This window comes from Anolis sagrei, chromosome 1 (assembly GCF_037176765.1).
Source record: "Anolis sagrei isolate rAnoSag1 chromosome 1, rAnoSag1.mat, whole genome shotgun sequence".
Lineage (NCBI taxonomy): Eukaryota > Metazoa > Chordata > Lepidosauria > Squamata > Dactyloidae > Anolis > Anolis sagrei.
Window position 1 is genome coordinate 203,670,459 of NC_090021.1, and position 16,825 is coordinate 203,687,283.

At 42.8% G+C, this 16,825-nt stretch overlaps 1 protein-coding gene across 3 annotated transcripts in view; it reads right to left on the bottom strand.

The window, feature by feature from the left end:
- The window catches only part of GALNT13 (polypeptide N-acetylgalactosaminyltransferase 13), a 251,043-nt gene extending 235,335 nt beyond the window's left edge, over nt 1–15,708 (bottom strand). For 2 of the 3 annotated variants that reach the window (XM_060777115.2, XM_060777107.2), the window contains exon 1: nt 15,347–15,708. The gene's annotated coding sequence lies outside the window, so the exon portion shown is untranslated. The remainder of the gene's footprint in view (nt 1–15,346) is intronic. The other variant, XM_060777134.2, reaches the window with a different exon arrangement.
- Nucleotides 15,709–16,825: the final 1,117 nt, after the last annotated feature.

The window sequence follows — 16,825 nt, forward strand, 5'->3', positions numbered from 1 at the left end:
GATCCTTGGGATATAGGGCCTGTCTGGAAGGGCCTTTAGACATCTACACTGTAGAATTATTGCAGCTTAACGCCACTTTAAGTGCCATGGCTCAATGCTACGGAATCTCAGGACTTGCAATTCTACAAGTTCTTTAGACTTGTCTGCCAAAGAATGCTGGTGCCTTGGCAACTATAAATCCTTGGATCCTATAGCACCGAGCCACGGCAATTCAAGTGGTATCAAAGTACATTTATTTTACAGTAGATGTACTTTTAGTCATGAACTTTTTTTTTTTTTTTTTTTTTTTTTGTGGAGAAGGGAAACTGTCCAAGGGCTTGCATATGAATTTGTCCATCATGACTTGGGGGAAAAGCCTATTTTCAAAAACATCCTGATTGGGTTTGTTGATTTCTGCAAATAAATGACATCACTACTACCAGAATCAATGAAAGAACACATTTTCATGCAATTCAATGATTTTTTTCCACTGTTTTTCTAGCCACAGCAAACCTTTAACTAACAATTAATGTATGATCAAAGTCTTGATCTTTACTGCACAGATGGAAGAACCTTACTGAGTGGGTAATATACTATAGGTATTTTGGTCTTTTGTCCATCTTCCATGACAGGCGCACAAGGGTAAATGAGCTTAGCTATACGCTGGTGTGGTCCCAGAGACACCTTCTGCGACACTGACTAATCCAAAGATTTTTGTTCTAGCACAATGGGACTCACGTAAAGGATAAGGCTCTATCTTTCATTTCAACCCAAGACATGTACCCAGGGCTATGAAGTACTGAAGGGCTGGGGATTCCTATATGATGCAGCAGGAGAAGAACAAGTGGGTATTGATGACAGGCTTTCTTAGACTGACAGCACTTATCCTTATTTGACATGCCTTTGGCCTTTAATTTAGGAAGCGTTGCCACATTCCATCCGATACTTTAATATTTGTAGCTCGGATCTTGAAAGGGTCCCAGTTCTGCACCTTTGCCAGTTTTGGAACATGAAAGTTACATAAACCCTAAATGGTTCAGGACCAGTTTATCTGTCCAAACATATCTCCCTCTATGAACCACCACAAAGTTTAAGATCATCTGAGGAGGCCCTGTTCTCGGTCCAGCCTCCCTCAAGCACGATTGGCAGGGATGAGAGACAGGGCCTTCTCAGCTGTGGCCCCTCAGCTGTGGAACTCCCTCCCCAGGGATATTAGATCACCTCCCCCTCCCTTCTGACCTCTGCAAGAGAATGAAAATGTGGCTTTGTGACCAAGCCTTTAGAGAACTTGTTCAATAGATAGCTGAAACAATGTGCAATGACCATTGGAACAGCCCAGATTATGCTCATGGATTATGTATTTAACTCTGAATGTATTGTTTTTAAATGTTTTAATTGTTTTAATGTACTTTTTAATTCTATTTTAATATTTATTTAAGTGTACATTGGGTTTTAAGGCATCAAAGAGTTGCCTGTCTGTAAAGTCCCCTCTGGGGTGAGAAAGGTGGGGTAGAAATGTTGTAAGTAAATAAATTATTTGGGGCAGTTATGTTTGTTGTCCTGCACTGTATTTCTAATGAGGTCCTCCATCTGAAGGTGGTCTTAATCTTTCCAGGTCTGTACTGTACTTAGAAATATATAATCCCCTTTTTTGGTTGAAGCATTTTTAACCTGCAGGACTGTCTCCACTGGCAACATTAGAGGCTTTTCAAAGTGCAGAAAGCAACTGCCTGTAAACATAAAGTGACAGGTTTGCACCAAGTCATTTAATAACCCTCAGTTACAATAGAGCTAAAACTATTATTGAACAAAGAATATTGGAAATAAAAATATAACCCCATTTAAGTTAAGGCACAAAATACCTTTTAAAAAAACACTTATTTGTAGTAGCAAATAATTTGGTTAGAGTAACAGCTCCCAATGTTAGAAAGGCACTCACATTACTCTAATTTAAGGTCCTACCACCTCTAGTTTTGAAGGGACAAGATTTTCATGTTCCCCTTAAAGGGGAAATAGAAACAGCTGGCCACATTTTGTTACGTTGCTCTATTTATTGTGCTTTAAAAAATTCTACTCTCCAAAAAATACCTGGGATATCAGGTGGATTTCTTTCTTTCCCTACTTTCTCACCAGGATTCCACAATTACAAACTGGTCAGATTCTGCCTTCATCATTAGATAGCTTAATGGAATCTATCAAGCCTGATATTGATTATAGTATCATAATTGATTAAGGTCTACTCCTTTCGGCATTGTTGTATTGCACATTTTCATAGTCTCATTGTAATTTATGGTGTATTTTAGGTACTACCCTTTGGGCATAATAAAAGAATTCACTGACTTCTGAGGTAAAGTGGGAATACTAGCAGGTTTTCCTGGCTAAGGGCTTAATAGTAAAGGTGTATTTCCCAGCTGCTCTGGAATGATATTTTTGAAAGCAGGCGCTCTAAATGATTAAGTGATCCTTTTTCAGAGGTGTGTACTGTTTTCTATATGCTCCTTTCCTGACAAACCAATGTTCCACAGGTCAATCTTATTCTTCATTTTTATCTGCTGCAACATAAATCAGAGCCTGTGCAGCTGCAGCTCAAAGAGGATCTTCTTACGGCTGTCAAGCGAGACACAGCCATCTGCCTCTTCTTCAGAAGCACAGCAGCCCCCTCCCCAACCCCACCTGCCACCTCACCATTAAAAGTCTTCTCTTCACTCACATGACATTTCAAGGGCCTTGGAACCTCTCTTATGTTGTATTCACATGCATTTGTTGTGTTAGTCACTGAGGATTTGGGCAGGAGGGAGAAGGAGAGAGGCAGCTTAAAACAGGAAGGGAATCCACAGCCCTCCAGATGTTGCTGGACAATATCTCTGCATCCCTAACCATCATGGACATGAGGCGTTATGGACCACCAACTTCTGGAAAGGCACACTTTCACCATCCTTTTGTTTAAAAAAAAGAAAATGTGTATTGAGGCCACTACTACAATACCAGCAATTTGGGGGGAAATCCCTATCAAGACCTTTAAAAAATCAATGTTGGTCCTAGCAACGATAGACATTCTGGGAACTATTCCAAACATAGCTGACAAAACCTCTGAATGTTATTGCTATATGCAGGATCACACCAGGACAATTTAAAAAGCGATACTCCTTGGAGCTTGTCAAATGATCTGACAATACCTCACTGATTCCTTGATCCTTGGAAAAAATCCAAATCACTGATGGCCCAAAACCCCAGTGAATAACATCTGGTAGACTGTTGGTAGTACAAGTCACCATTGAGCATTCTGGGATATTCTATTAATCAAGTTCCCTCCTTAAGATATCCAGCACTGAAGTGCTGCGTGCTGTCTGAAATGGGCACACTGCTTCTTTTGATATCTCTTCTCAGCCAGAAAACCATGTCTGCTTCCACAGAAGACTGGTTATTCTCTAAAAATCAGTGGATAGTCCCCGAATATAATTCTGGAGGCTGATCACTTGTCATTCTGACAACAGGCATTTTGCGCCTCTAAGCAACTGCAGAAAACGTTGGATTTGCATTATCCACAGTAGACACTGTGGCCTTCTTCAGAGCCATTGGCACCAGTCTTTGACACTGTCAAGCTAATTCATCCCTGGTGAGATTTAAGTAGCCTGTTGATAAACAAGAAATATGCCCTTTCATTTGTAATATGTGCTAGATGGCCCACATCTTCACAGCTACAGCATACAAACAAAGTTGACAGGCTGACAAAGTTTGTTGAAGCAGGGCTAGACCTTAGGGAACTAGGTCAGTGTTTAGGTATCAGCTCTAGAAGGAAGAGCTTCTACAACACTGTTTTCATTTTAGTTTCCTCCAAGCGGGTGGTCTTATGTCTACTGGACATATTTTATGTGTTCAGTTGTTATTTTAAAAGGAAGAAAAAGGAATAAAAGATTAAATTCAGAAAAGAAATAAGAAAGGAATCAGAATACATGTTTTCCTAATATAGATTTTGTATTTCTACATGTCAGACATTATGGGAGCTGCAATGTTTTAATGTACATTGTCATTTTTTTGTTGTTTAATCAGATTTGGTTTTGAGTTCGTTTGTAACAAAATGGCATGAGGATACTGAGACTTCAGACCCATAAGGCTTATACTATAGACCTATTTGATTTATTTTTCTGTCAGAAAGAAATTGTAATAAAGGAATATATTGAACCATGCACTGTAATATATTCACAAACTGATTGTTAACAAAGAGGTTGAGATCTGTTGGTGTTTGTTCATTCATTACATTTTGAACAATGTACAAAGCAGTGAACAGAAAATGTTCTCCACATCAGTTTACAGAAGATTGGAAAATGGGATTACACTGCATCAAAGGCAGCAAAGAGTAAAGAAGATTTCCGGAGCGGGGGGGGGGGGGGGGGTCATCTTTGGTTACACTCTTTTTTGAAGATTTGAGGTCTTTTATAGTACATCAATCAATCAATATTTGAAGTCCAGAGTTTATATGACTCTCCCTCACTTCCTCTCGCTCTCTCTACACATACATATAAACACACACACCTGTGTGTGTGTGTGTATAGTTACACATCTCAGTTCTAAATTTAAGACATGTTCCTAATAACAACTAAATGCAAAGGAAGATAAGGGTCCTCATGAATCCATTATTTATTATTGTTGTGTGCCTTTATATGATTTCTGGTTATGGTGACACTAACATAAATCTGGGCAAGATTTGTTGTCAGTGGTATTGCTGTTGCCTTCCTCAGGCTAACATAGTGTGACCTGCCCACTGTCACCCAGTTGGTCTCTATGCTCAATCCTTGGTCTTGTAGAGTTCCAGTACAACAATCAAACTATACAACACTGGGTTGCTGTGATTTTTCTGGGCTGTATGGCCATGTTCCAAAAGCATTCTCTCCTGACATTTCGCCCGCATCTATAGCAGGCATCCTCAGAGGTTGAGGAGGTCTGTTGGCAAGTGAGGTTTATATATATGCAGAATGTCCAGGGTGGGAGAAAGAACTCTTGTCTGCTTGAGGCAGGTGTGGATGTTGCAATTGGCCAGCTTGATTAGTATTTAATGGTCTTGCAGCTTCAAAGCCTGACTGTTTCCTGCCTGGAGAAATTCTTTGTTGGGAGGTGTTAGCTGGCCCTAATTTATTCTTGTCTGGAATTCCCCTACTTTTTGAGTGTTACTCTTTATTTACTGTCCTGATTTTAGAGGTTTTTTTAATACTGGTAGCCAGATTTTGTTCATTTTCATGGTTTCCCCCTTTTTTTTTAAATTTCCACATTCTTGTGGATTTCAATGTCTTCTCTAGTTGTTAGAATGGTCCAGCATGCCTGTGTTCTCAAATAATATGTTATGGTTGTATTGAAGGGGCCGAAGGGTCCAATTCCGATATGCCCCAAACTGCCAAAAACAACTAAATAAATACGCATTTTACCTTGAACTGCTTAATCCCAGCTAGAGTGAAACCACAGACCCAATTGTTGAGAGTCAAATTGTACAGGAAAACCTCAGTGGTTTAGTGAACCTGCTTTAGGGCCCTTCCATACAGCCCTTTATCCCAGAATATTAATACAGAAAATCTCACAATATCTGCTTTGAACTGGGTTATCTGAGTCCACACTCAGAAAACATGGGATTTTCTGCCTTGATATTCTGGGATAAAGGGCTGGGTGGAAGGGCCTTTAATTGAGAATAACAATATAAATCTAGCTAGCTATTTGAAACAAATTCATTTGAATCTAAAAATCATGGAGAACAATATGAAATTTTACTTAAACCTTGGAAGAGAAAGTACTTTAACAAGAGAAATGGCTTTATACCTTTTTGTGGGGAGCATTCCAGTGAGTAGGAAAAAGTCCCAAAAGCAGAGAGATAAAATAGTCAAAAGAACTGTAAACTGTTTCAGGTCCACTTCAAGAGCTTTTCCCAAGGTGCTACCAAAGGTGTCACAAGGAGCACTTCTATTTATTGTTGAAGGCTTTCATGGCCAGAATCACTGGGTTGTTGTAGGTTTTCCAGGCTGTATGGCCATGTTCCTGAAGCATTCTCTCCTGATGTTTTGCCTGCATCTATGGCAGGCATACTCAGAAATTTTGAGGTTTGTTGGAAACTAGGAAAATTGGGTTTATATGTCTGTGGAAGGTCAAGGATGGGAGAAAGAACTCTTGTCTGTTGGAGCTAGGTGTGGATGTTTCAATTGGCCACCTTGATTAGCATTTAGATAGCCTGACAGTTTTTAGATGTGGCTTGTTACTGCCTGGGAAATTCTTTTGTTGAGAGGTGATTAGGTGTTCCTGATCGTTTCTTGTCTGGAGTTCCCCTATGTTTGAGTTTTGCTTTTTATTTACTGTTATAACTTTAGAGTTTTTTTAGTACTGGTAGCCAGATTTTGTTCATTTTCATTGTTTCTTCCTTTCTGTTAAAATTGTCCACATGCTTGTGGATTTCAGTGGCTTCTCTGTGTAGCCTGACATGGTGGTTGTGAGAGTGGTCCAGCATTTCTGTGCTCTCAGATAATATGCTGTGTCCAGGATGGTTCATCAGGTGCTCTGCTATGGCCGACACAACATACAAACTATCTACAAACCCTCTAAGAAAATCCAACAAATGCTACGTTCAGCAAAGGACGAGATCCTCTCACCTTTGCAGGAGTCTACCGTATACCATGCCGCTGTGGACAAGTCTACATAGGGACCACCAAACGCAGCATTGCCCAAACACAAATCAAGGAACACTGCAAGATTACTTTTAATATATGTGTGTTATGGCAACAATTTTTATGCTTTTATTTTGTTTTGTTAATCTTATGGTTATGGTTTTTTTTTTTACTTCGTATGTTTTGTGATGTTACCTGGGAACTGCTCTGAGTCCCCTCGGGGAGATGGAGCAGTATATAAATAAATTATTATTATTATTATTATTATTATTATTATTATTACAACTTCAACCAGAGAAGTGAACCATTACACTTTATTTTATTTTATTATTTTTTATTTTTAAAGAGTTGGAAGAGACCTCATGGGCCATCCAGTCCAACCCCCTGCCAAGAAGCAGGAATATTGCATTCAGATCACCCCTGACAGATGGCTATCCTATCCAGCCTCTGTTTAAAAGCTTCCAAAGAAGAAGCCTGCACCGTTCAGAGTTCCACTGCTGAACGGCTCTCGCAGTCAAGAAGTTCTTCCTCATGTTCAGATGGAATCTCCTCTCTTGTAGTTTGAAGCCATTGTTAATCACCTCTCAACAAAAGAATTTCCCAGGCAGTAACAAGCCACACCTTAAAGCTGTCAGGCCATCAAATGCTAATCAAGGTGTCCAATTGAAACATCCACACCTAGCTCCAACAGACAAGAGTTCTTTCTCCCACCCTGGACCCTCCACAGATACATAAACCCAATTTTCCTAGTTTCCAACAAACCTCACAACCTCTGAGGTTGCTTGCCACAGATGCAGGCAAACCGTCAGGAGAGAATGCTTCTAGAACATGGCCATACAGCCCAAAAAACCTACAACAACCCAGCACTTCTACTTCATCACTGTTCTTTGACTGGTAGCTGAAACATGCACAGTTACAGCTGAAATTTATAAAATGACCAGCTGGATACACAAACAATTAAAGCTGCCAGTAGGTTTAAAATTCTTGGCAATTTCAATCTGTTGGAAAAGGAGGAAAGTCCATTTAGCACATGCACCTGAGGTCCCTTCCACACAGCTGTATAAAATCCACATTGAACTGAATTATATAGCAGTGTGAGCTCAGATAACCCATTCAAAGCAGATATTGTGGATTATCTGACTTGATATTCTGGGTTATATGGCTGTGTGGAAGGGCCCTAGGTTATCTGACAACTCAATTGGAATCCCAAAGATTAATTGTTGTCATCCCACATGATGTAGTAGAACAGCAGAAAATCCTCTCCGAAGCCAAGTTCTGTATTCTCCAAACAGTATATTGCTGTTTTCTGATTATTACCATAGCAAACCATATTGTTTAAGGAAAAATGCAAGCAAGAAATGAAATATGAATACATTTCATATGAAGAGACTGTTTCTATTGAAAAATTAAATGATTGTCTAGCTACTAGCCAACATTTTTATCCTTTTTCAATAGGAATTCATTCTTATCCTGCCGATCTCCTTATTTTTTTTCCTAATCTCAGTGTTTTCAGGCAATTAAGGAGCACCCAAATATTAAGCTTCCCTTCATTTTTGCAACAAATGAAGTTTGATGACAGCTCCAGCTGCTGATTCTGTTATTTAAGACAATATGCCTAACAGAAATATTAGGTTTTACACTGTGGTTATATCTAATTGCCTAGAGATGGTTATGAACCTAAGGCAGAAAAGCAGATGCATCTCAACTCAAGATCTAAATCTGAAACATACAAGATGTACCTATTATAAGGAGATATAAACATGAAATATATTTATATGCTGTCTTCCTGTTACAGAATAGTATCCAAACTGGCTCACTACTCATGTGCGAATGCAACATAATGTATAAAATATTCAGGAAGAAAAATGTGTGTGTATAATGAAGGCCAAGTTCAGCTGAATTCAAAACCTTATTAAAATTATTCTAGAAATGAAATGTCATCATGAAGAAGGCAATGTGAACCTCCGGGGATTCAGCATCTGACTATTACTGCAGAGAAGACTTCTGACAGAAGCAGATCATACACATTACACACACACACACACCCTCAAGTGGCAATGTAGCAAATGGGAAACCTATGAGACATAACTATTGAATTTCTGATCTGAGATTTCATACATGCAAAAAGTATGGCCAATTGCAGTACTCTGTTTGTGATGGCATTTTTATCCTGCATGTGTCCCATATGTCATGATTTGAGTCTACATATAAGATATGGTGCGCATAATAGCTAGGGTATGGAATATTAAAGCTAGCATAAAAACACATTGCCTTATGTTTCTCTAAGTGCAGCTCAATATAATGAGCTTATTTATTTCGGATTTACTCCCAAGTAAGTATGCAAATAAGTACATCTTTGATCTTATTAAGAAACAAATTATACATAGTGGGATTTGTAACAGAGAGAACGCAGGTGATATTCCATTGGCAATGCCATTATAGTAAGATGAGCATCCTCAAAACATGGATGAGGGAATATTGAGCATGATTTTCTTTGTTTATGGCAGTCAAATATTCCATATGAAAGAACGGTTCTTCCTTTCTTTCATATGAAATATTTGATTGCCATCTCTAAACAGTTAAAGTTCTATTAGTAGTATTTTTATTAGCCCTTAGGCCATATCATAATACCAAACCAAACAACCAGGTTTGACAAGACTTAACTGAACTCTATGAAGTTCTATTAGAAATCTTTGTTTATGATTAATCTATACAAAAGGGTGGTGATAAAATGGGGATTCAAATAGATTTAGTAATGAGTTTCATTGAGTTCAGTGAGACTTAACCTCCAGTGAAAAAGTGAGCAAAGCATGGCCCTTCAAAAAACTGGAGCTCGAAGCATTTCTCAATTGCTGCTCTATCTACCCATTATTTCCCATACTAGGGACAAACAGAATAGCTCACTGTCTGCACTATGATAAAGAGGAGCAAGAAAACCACTTTGGTTGTCAGTGGAGAAAAGAGCCCGCTCTTCCCCTAAAGCTCCTATGGTGATCTTGGTGGTGGAAGATACCATCACATAACTAGTAGTCAAGTAATATTTGAAATCCACTCCAGTCAGATGGAAGTCACGCCCTCCAGAGATTGCTGGACTGCAGTCCCAGCATTCTTCTGTACTTGCCATTCTGTCTAGTGTTACTGGTAGCTGGAGTCCAACAATTGAGAACTGCATGATTTCCATCTCTACCATATGTGATCTCCAGAATGGAAGGTCCCTTGTAGAGATGCACCAAATTATCCAGGAGCCACCCTATGATAAATATTTGACTTGAACAGAAATGTGAAAAATTCCCAGTCTCATTGTGTTGTGCTTCTCCAAATTCCACATGCCCTTCAATCAAATCCTTCACTTGCAATTAGATGATGAGACAGGTTTGTTTTCTCATTCCCAAATGGAATTTTTCATATGTCAGTGTGGCTGCAATGGAGGGACAGGTCTCATTCAGACTTCCAGATATTATTGAACTGTTATTCCCATCATTTACCACCATAGGCTATGCTTAGCTATGGATGCTAGGAACTGTCATTTACCGACATCTGAATGGAGAGTGACATCATTTCCACACTTGAAGTAATGCTGTATAAACATTTATCTATGTATTTTTTTTACTAATGCATGCATTTTCAGACAAACTTTCCCTATTTACTAAGACTTGTTTTGTATATTGTTCGAATGTACACATTTTGAGCTGTTCACTCATGAACCTATCTCAGTTTATGAGACATCAGCGGTATCCGTGAGTGGGGATGAGCTGGATCTGGTGAGAACCTTGCAAAATATTGTTCCACCCATATTACAAAGTTACCAGGCTTATACTTCAGATATCTTCCTCCCCTCTTCTAAAAATATTCACTCAATATGCAGATATGTACAAGGTAAAGCAACTTTCTGTCAACGTATGGATCACAAATCAATGAAAATATTCCTCAGCTATAGCTGACTGTCACAGAAGAAAATCTCTTCTCTAGAGGACTGAAAAATATTTTCTGGAGACTGAACACAACTGAAATTGCACATTTAGAAAAACCGTATGACCATATTTTCATTTCCAGCTCTAGTGGACTAAAGAATAGCAATTTCTGGGTTGGCTTTTCACTTACCTCCTTTCCTAGGCTAGATACACTGTATTTCATTTTATCACCCTGCTGCCAATCTTTAAGACAAATAGGAGTCTCAAGCCATAATATCCAAACCCAGATCTACTGTCCAAAACTCACAGCATGCTTTTGATCTCCTGTTTAGTGCACAAAGGCAAAAAAAAAATCTAGTTTTCTGAAAGCCTATACCTTTCCCTACGTTTTTGGTAACAAAGCGATGAAGAAAACCAGGACTCTAAAAATAATATCCAAGCAGTGCCTCAGTCAATACACTTCTGCATTGCAATCAATTTTCAAGCAAAACTAACCCAAGAGCCCTTTTAAAACCAATGAAACAACTGGCCTGTACGAGAGCCATACAGCTTCATGAGCTACCCATCTTAAAATTAAAATGCCTCAGGCTACTCTGACCAAGTAAATACTCTATCTCCCACCACCACCACCACGCCTGCTGAGTTCCAGATAATCTTTACAAAAACGTAACATAGTCCCAAGGGCTTACTTACAATCAATGTCAAAGCCTGCATATTTTACACTTCTGTTTTTAGAACCCTGACTCTCGTTCAAGAAAGTTACAAAACTCTTGTAAAAGAAAGAGAAAGGAAATTGCATTTAGCAGCCTCCTGTTTGCACAAGTACTCATCCAAGTTCACTGGATATTACGCCTAAAGAAATACACACCGTTTCACAAACAGCTCCAAGCAAGCATGCATAGACAGCCTGTAATTCCAAACACACTTACTTAGAGGTACAACATTCTTTGAAGTACAGCACTGGGATTGTCAGTGTACCTGTCTGGGAAAGATGACGACATTATATGCATGCATTTACACACTTCAAAAACCAACTATGCAAGCTATCCTCAACATGGTGGTTCTCCAATTGTTTCATACTATAACCTCCATCATCCCCAGCACTGAGCTTTATTCTATGCATAGGATTCAAGAACAATATACAAAGCTGGAAAAAGTGTACAAAATATACAAAATTGTATTTCCATAAGCAATGATATTACAGTCTAATGATGGCTACTATTAGTTAATCCCAACCAGAATAGACCCACTGAATTAATTATTGAAAGGTAAATCAACACTTAGGTCAATCCCATTGATGTAATCGACTGCTTTAGGTGGGACTAGCAACAGAATTCAGGGGCATCTTCATTATTCAACATACTACAGGGATCCAAAAAAGAATGGATTACAAAATATGGATGCAACACAAGCTATTTTGGCAGCCAACATCTGTGTGGTTAAATCACATATCAAATAGATCAAGTATTATGTGGTTAATGAACTAAAGTCTCCCTTCCGCATCTAGAAATCCCATACGCTGGCTATGGGTGCATCTATACTGTCAAATTAATGTTGATATTTCTATGTTGACGATACACAATATTTAATGGTTTTCTTAATTTTTATATTACTATTTTAATATGTTTGTTTTGGTTTGACTGACTAGGTCATGTTTGCTTTTAGCCACCTTGAATCCCTATATCAGGAGAAAGGCGGGATAAAAATAAAGTAAACACATACATGCATATTAATAAACACTTTGTACATGCTGAAAACCACTGCGGCCTGATCCCAGGGTCAAAAACAAATTATTCACAGATAATTATGCTTAGGAAATCCCTGATACGCACGCATGCATAGCCAGAGAAGTCCTGGACGATGCCTAACTCTCTGTGCCCTTAGTCCTGGTTTCACGAGGAAGGATGAGCTCAAGGGCTCTTCCATGGAGAAAGCATCCCACACCACAAGAATTCCCTCAGGGCTGTAATCCTCTCAGGGAAGCCAAAAAAACCCAGCACGACATCAGGATTAAGCTTTGCTTCCATGGCCTCACCACCCGCCCACAGCGTCCTGTGACCCGCAGCCCAGAAGGCGGCCAGACAGATAGCATATTTGTAGGGTTTTAAATAGAGAGAAAGGAGAGGTGCCGTCTCTGGTGCCTCACCAAACAAAACCCTGGTAGCATTCAGCCATGGCCTTCAAATTGGGGTCAAGCTGCATTCAGTGGACAGTGTAGGTGCCCTAAGTTTGACCAAGTCTCTAGCCTTCTCTGCCAAAGAAGCTACAACTCCCAGGGTTCCCTAGTATGGAGGAAAGCAGTGTCAAAATGGCATTATCCCACAGTGGAGATGCATTCAACACCCCTCAGCTGGCCAGAGGCACCAAGGCCAGGCGGTGCAGGAATTAAACAGAGGCAAGACTTGCTGGGAGAGACCTATAGAAAGAGAAGAGGGAAGACAGAGAGAGGGAAGGTGTGTATGTGTCTGTGTGTGTGTGTGTGTGAGAGAGAGAGAGAGAGAGAAGAGGAGGAAAGGCAGAGAGAGGGAGAGAAAGAGTCAGTGTGTGTGAGAGGAGAGAGAGAGTTAGAAAGAGGAGAGTCAGAGAGGAGGAAAATGTGTGTGTGAGAGGAATGAAACAAAGAGGGAGGGAAAGAGTGTGTGTGTGTGTGAAAGAGAGAGAGAGAGTGGAAGAGGAAGAGGAGGAGAGGCAGAGGGAGGGAGGGAAAGAGTGTGTGAGATAGAATGAGAGAGAGAGTTAGAAAGAGGAGAGTCAGAGAGGAGGAAAAAGTGTGTGAGAGTGAGAGAGAAATGAGACAAAGAGAGGGAGGGAAAGTGTGTGTGTGTGTGTAAGAGAGAGAAAAAACAGAGAAGGAGGGAAAGTGTGTGTGGGGGGGGGAGAAGAGGAGAGATAGAGAGAGGGAAGGATAGAGTGTGTTTGAGAGAGGCTGGTATAGAAAGAGGAAAGACCAGGAGAAGGATTAAAAGTGTGTGTTTGCGTGAGTGAGAGAGAGAGGGAAAAGAGAAGAGACAGAGAGAGAATGGAAAAGTATGTGTGTGTGTGAGAGAGAGAGAGAGACAGAGAAAGGGAAAGAGTGTGTGTGTCGGAGAGAAATAGAAGAGACAGAGAGAGGAAGAGAGTGTGTTGTGTGTGAGAGAGAGAAAGGAGAGACAGAGAGGGAGGGAAAGAGGGAGGGAGGAAGGGAAAAAGTGTGTGAGAGAGGGAGAGAATGAAAGAGAAGAAAGAGAGTCAGGGAAAAGTGTGTGTCAGAGAGAGAGATAGAAAGAGGAGAGGCTGAGAGAGGGAGGAAAAGTGTGTGTGAGAGAGAGGAGAGACAGAGAGAGGGAGGGAAGGAAGAAAAGTGTGTGTGTGAGAGAGAGAGAAGAGAAGAGAAGAGACAGAGGGAGGGAGGGAAAGTTTGTGTGTGTGTGTGTGAGTGAGAGAGAGAGAGAAGAGACTGGAAGGAATGGAAAGTGTGTGTGAGAGAGGGGGGGAGAAAGGGAAATAGTGTGCGTGTGTCAGATAGAAAGAAAGAGAAGAGACAGGGAGAGGAAAGGAAAGTGTGTGAGAGAGAAAGGAGAGACAGAGAGAGGGAGAGAAAGTGTGTGTGAGAGAGAGAAATAGAAAAGACAGAGGAAGAGAAAGAGTGTGTGTGAGAGAGAAAGGAAAGAGAGAGAGGGAAGAAAAGTGTGTGTGAGAGAGAAGAAACAAGGAAGGAAGGGAAAGTGTGTGTGTGTGTGAGAGAGAGAGAGAGAGAGAGAGAGGAGGAGGAAGGGAAAATGTGTGAGAGAGAGAAAGAAAGGGAAAGTGTGTGTGTGCGAGAGAGAGAGAGGGAGAGAGAAAGGGAAATAGTGTGTGTGTGTCAGATAGAAAGAAAGAGAAGAGACAGGGAGAGGAAGGGAAAGTGTGTGTGTGTTTGTGAGAGAGAGAGAGAGAGAGAGGAGAGAGGGGGAGGAAGGGAAAGTGTGTGAGAGAGAGAAAGAAAGGGAAAGAGTGTGTGTGTCAGAGAAAGAGAGAAAGAGAAGAGACAGAGAGGAAGGAAAAGACTGTGTGAGAGAAGAGACAGGAAGAGGAAGGGAAAGTGTGTGGGGGGGGGGGGGGGAGAGACAGACATACAGAAAGAGGAGGGGGTGGGAAAGTGTGTGTGCGCGTGTAACCGAGAGAAAGACAGACAGAAAGAGAAGAGCAGAGAGAGGGGGGAAGGGAAAGAGATGCCTCCTTTCCCGGTCACCTTTCCTAATCCCACCACCGCCTGAGCGTTTGCCCTCAACACAAACACAAGGCACACACGTCGCCGCTGCGTGTCAAACGGGGCCAGGAGGAGGATTGGCCGCCTCGGCCGAAGGAAAGAAAGAAAGGAAGGAAGGAAGGAAGGAAGAAGCCGAAGGGGACTGGAGCCCTCAGGTTCGGCGCTTGACCCGAGGCAGCCTGGGCGCGCGTTTTCTCCGCCTGCAGCCACGCCGCCAGGGCGCGACGGGCGAGGCGGGGGGGGAGTATTTGGCCCCGTCTTTGGCCTTTCTCCGAAGAAGGCCAAAGACGGGGAGCCCCCTTCCACCCCGCTCCAGGGCGCAGGAGCCCCCACCCTCGAAGCAGGGCGGTCCAAGCCTGGCGGGCTCCTTCCTTCTGCCTCCGGGTTGGAGGAGCCCCTCAGAAAGTTGCCGCCTGGGCAAACAAGTCCTTGGTGGAGCGCCAGGCGCCTCCCCCTCCTGAGAGAGGAGCCCCTTGGCAGGCGCTTCCTGGCGGGACCCCTTCCCTTCCCATGCCAAGCCCCAATTCTTCTTCAACAGGAGAGCTCTCCATCTCCTTTGCCTTCTTCTTCTTCCCCGTTGGGCTCACCTGCGGAGGGAGACCGCTCTCCTCGCTGCTGCTGCTGCTGCTGAGAGGGAAAGGCTCCTCGCTTGGCCCCAAGTCCCCTGTTACAAGAGGCGGCGCTGCCCAGGAGGGAAGCCCCAGCCTGGCTGCTCCTTCAGTGCCTTCATCTCGGGATAGAGAGGCAGCCCAAGAGCCCAAGGCGAGGAGGAGGAGGATGGGGAGGGTAACGGGGATGCTGGGGAGGTCACGCCCCCTCCCGGCGGGCTCCTCCTCTGGGAGCCTTTGCCTCCGCCGCGGTCCGGCGGCTTTTACGTAACCCGACCCGCCGCCGCCGCCGTCCCTTCTCCCCATCCAGAGCCAGGGAGACTGAGGCCAGCAAATAGGTTAGCGCAGGAGCCGGCCTTGGCCACGCCCCCTCCCCGCCTGGCCTCCAATCCGCGCCCGCCGCCGACGCTGACGTCATGCCCCTTCCCTCTAGTCGCCCCCTGATCTACCCGGGAGGGCGGGGGGAGAGAGGGGGGGAGCCGGGAGCTGTCTAGTGCTGCTCTCCTCCAGCGCCGGAGGGAAAGCGGGCTTTGCTGGTCCTCCTTCGGGGGGCTTCCCGCACTCTGGAACGAATGCAGGTTGACACCGCTTCGGCTGCCAGGGCTCAAGGCTGTGAGCTCATGGGAGTTGGAGTTTTTACAAGCCTCCTCTGCCAAAGAATGTTGGTTTCTGGGTTGTTGTAGGTTTTTCGGGCTATGCTGTATTTAGAAGCATTCTCTCCTGACGTTTCGCCTGCATCTTTGGCAGGCATCGTCAGAGGTTGTGAGACCCCACAACCTCTGAGGATGCTTGTCATAGATGCAGGCGAAACGTCAGGAGAGAATACTACTACAACATAGCTTTACAGCCCGAAAAACCTACAACAACCCACTGATTCCAGCCATGAAAGCCTTCAGCAATACAATGTTGGTTTCTCTCCCAAAGTAAAAAGCCCAGGACTCCACGGTAGTGAGTCAAGACAGTTAAGGCTGGTGTCAGACTGCATCAGTTCTACAGTGGAGATGCAGCCTGGGTGACCTTGGGTGAGTCATGCAGTCCCAGAAAATAATATTTATTTATTTAGGTAAGGTAAAGGTTTTCCCCTGACATTAAGTCCAGTTGTCTCTGACTCTGGGGTGTGGCGCTCATCTCCATTTCTAAGCTGAAGAGCTGGTGTTGTCCGTAGACACCTCCAAGGTCATGTGGCCGGCATGACTGCATGGAGCACCTTTCCACAGAAGCAGTACCTATTGATCTACTCACATTTGCATGTTTTTGAACTGCTAGGTTGGCAGAAGCTGGAGCTGATAGCAGAAGCTCACAGCGCTCCCTGGATTCAAACCTGTGACCTTTTGGTCAACAGGCTCAGCAGCTCAGCGCTTTAACCCACTGTGCCACCGGGGAGGGGGGGGCTCTATTTATTTATTTTCCCTATTTATACCCCACCTTTCTTTACCCCGAAGGGGACTCAAGGCGGCT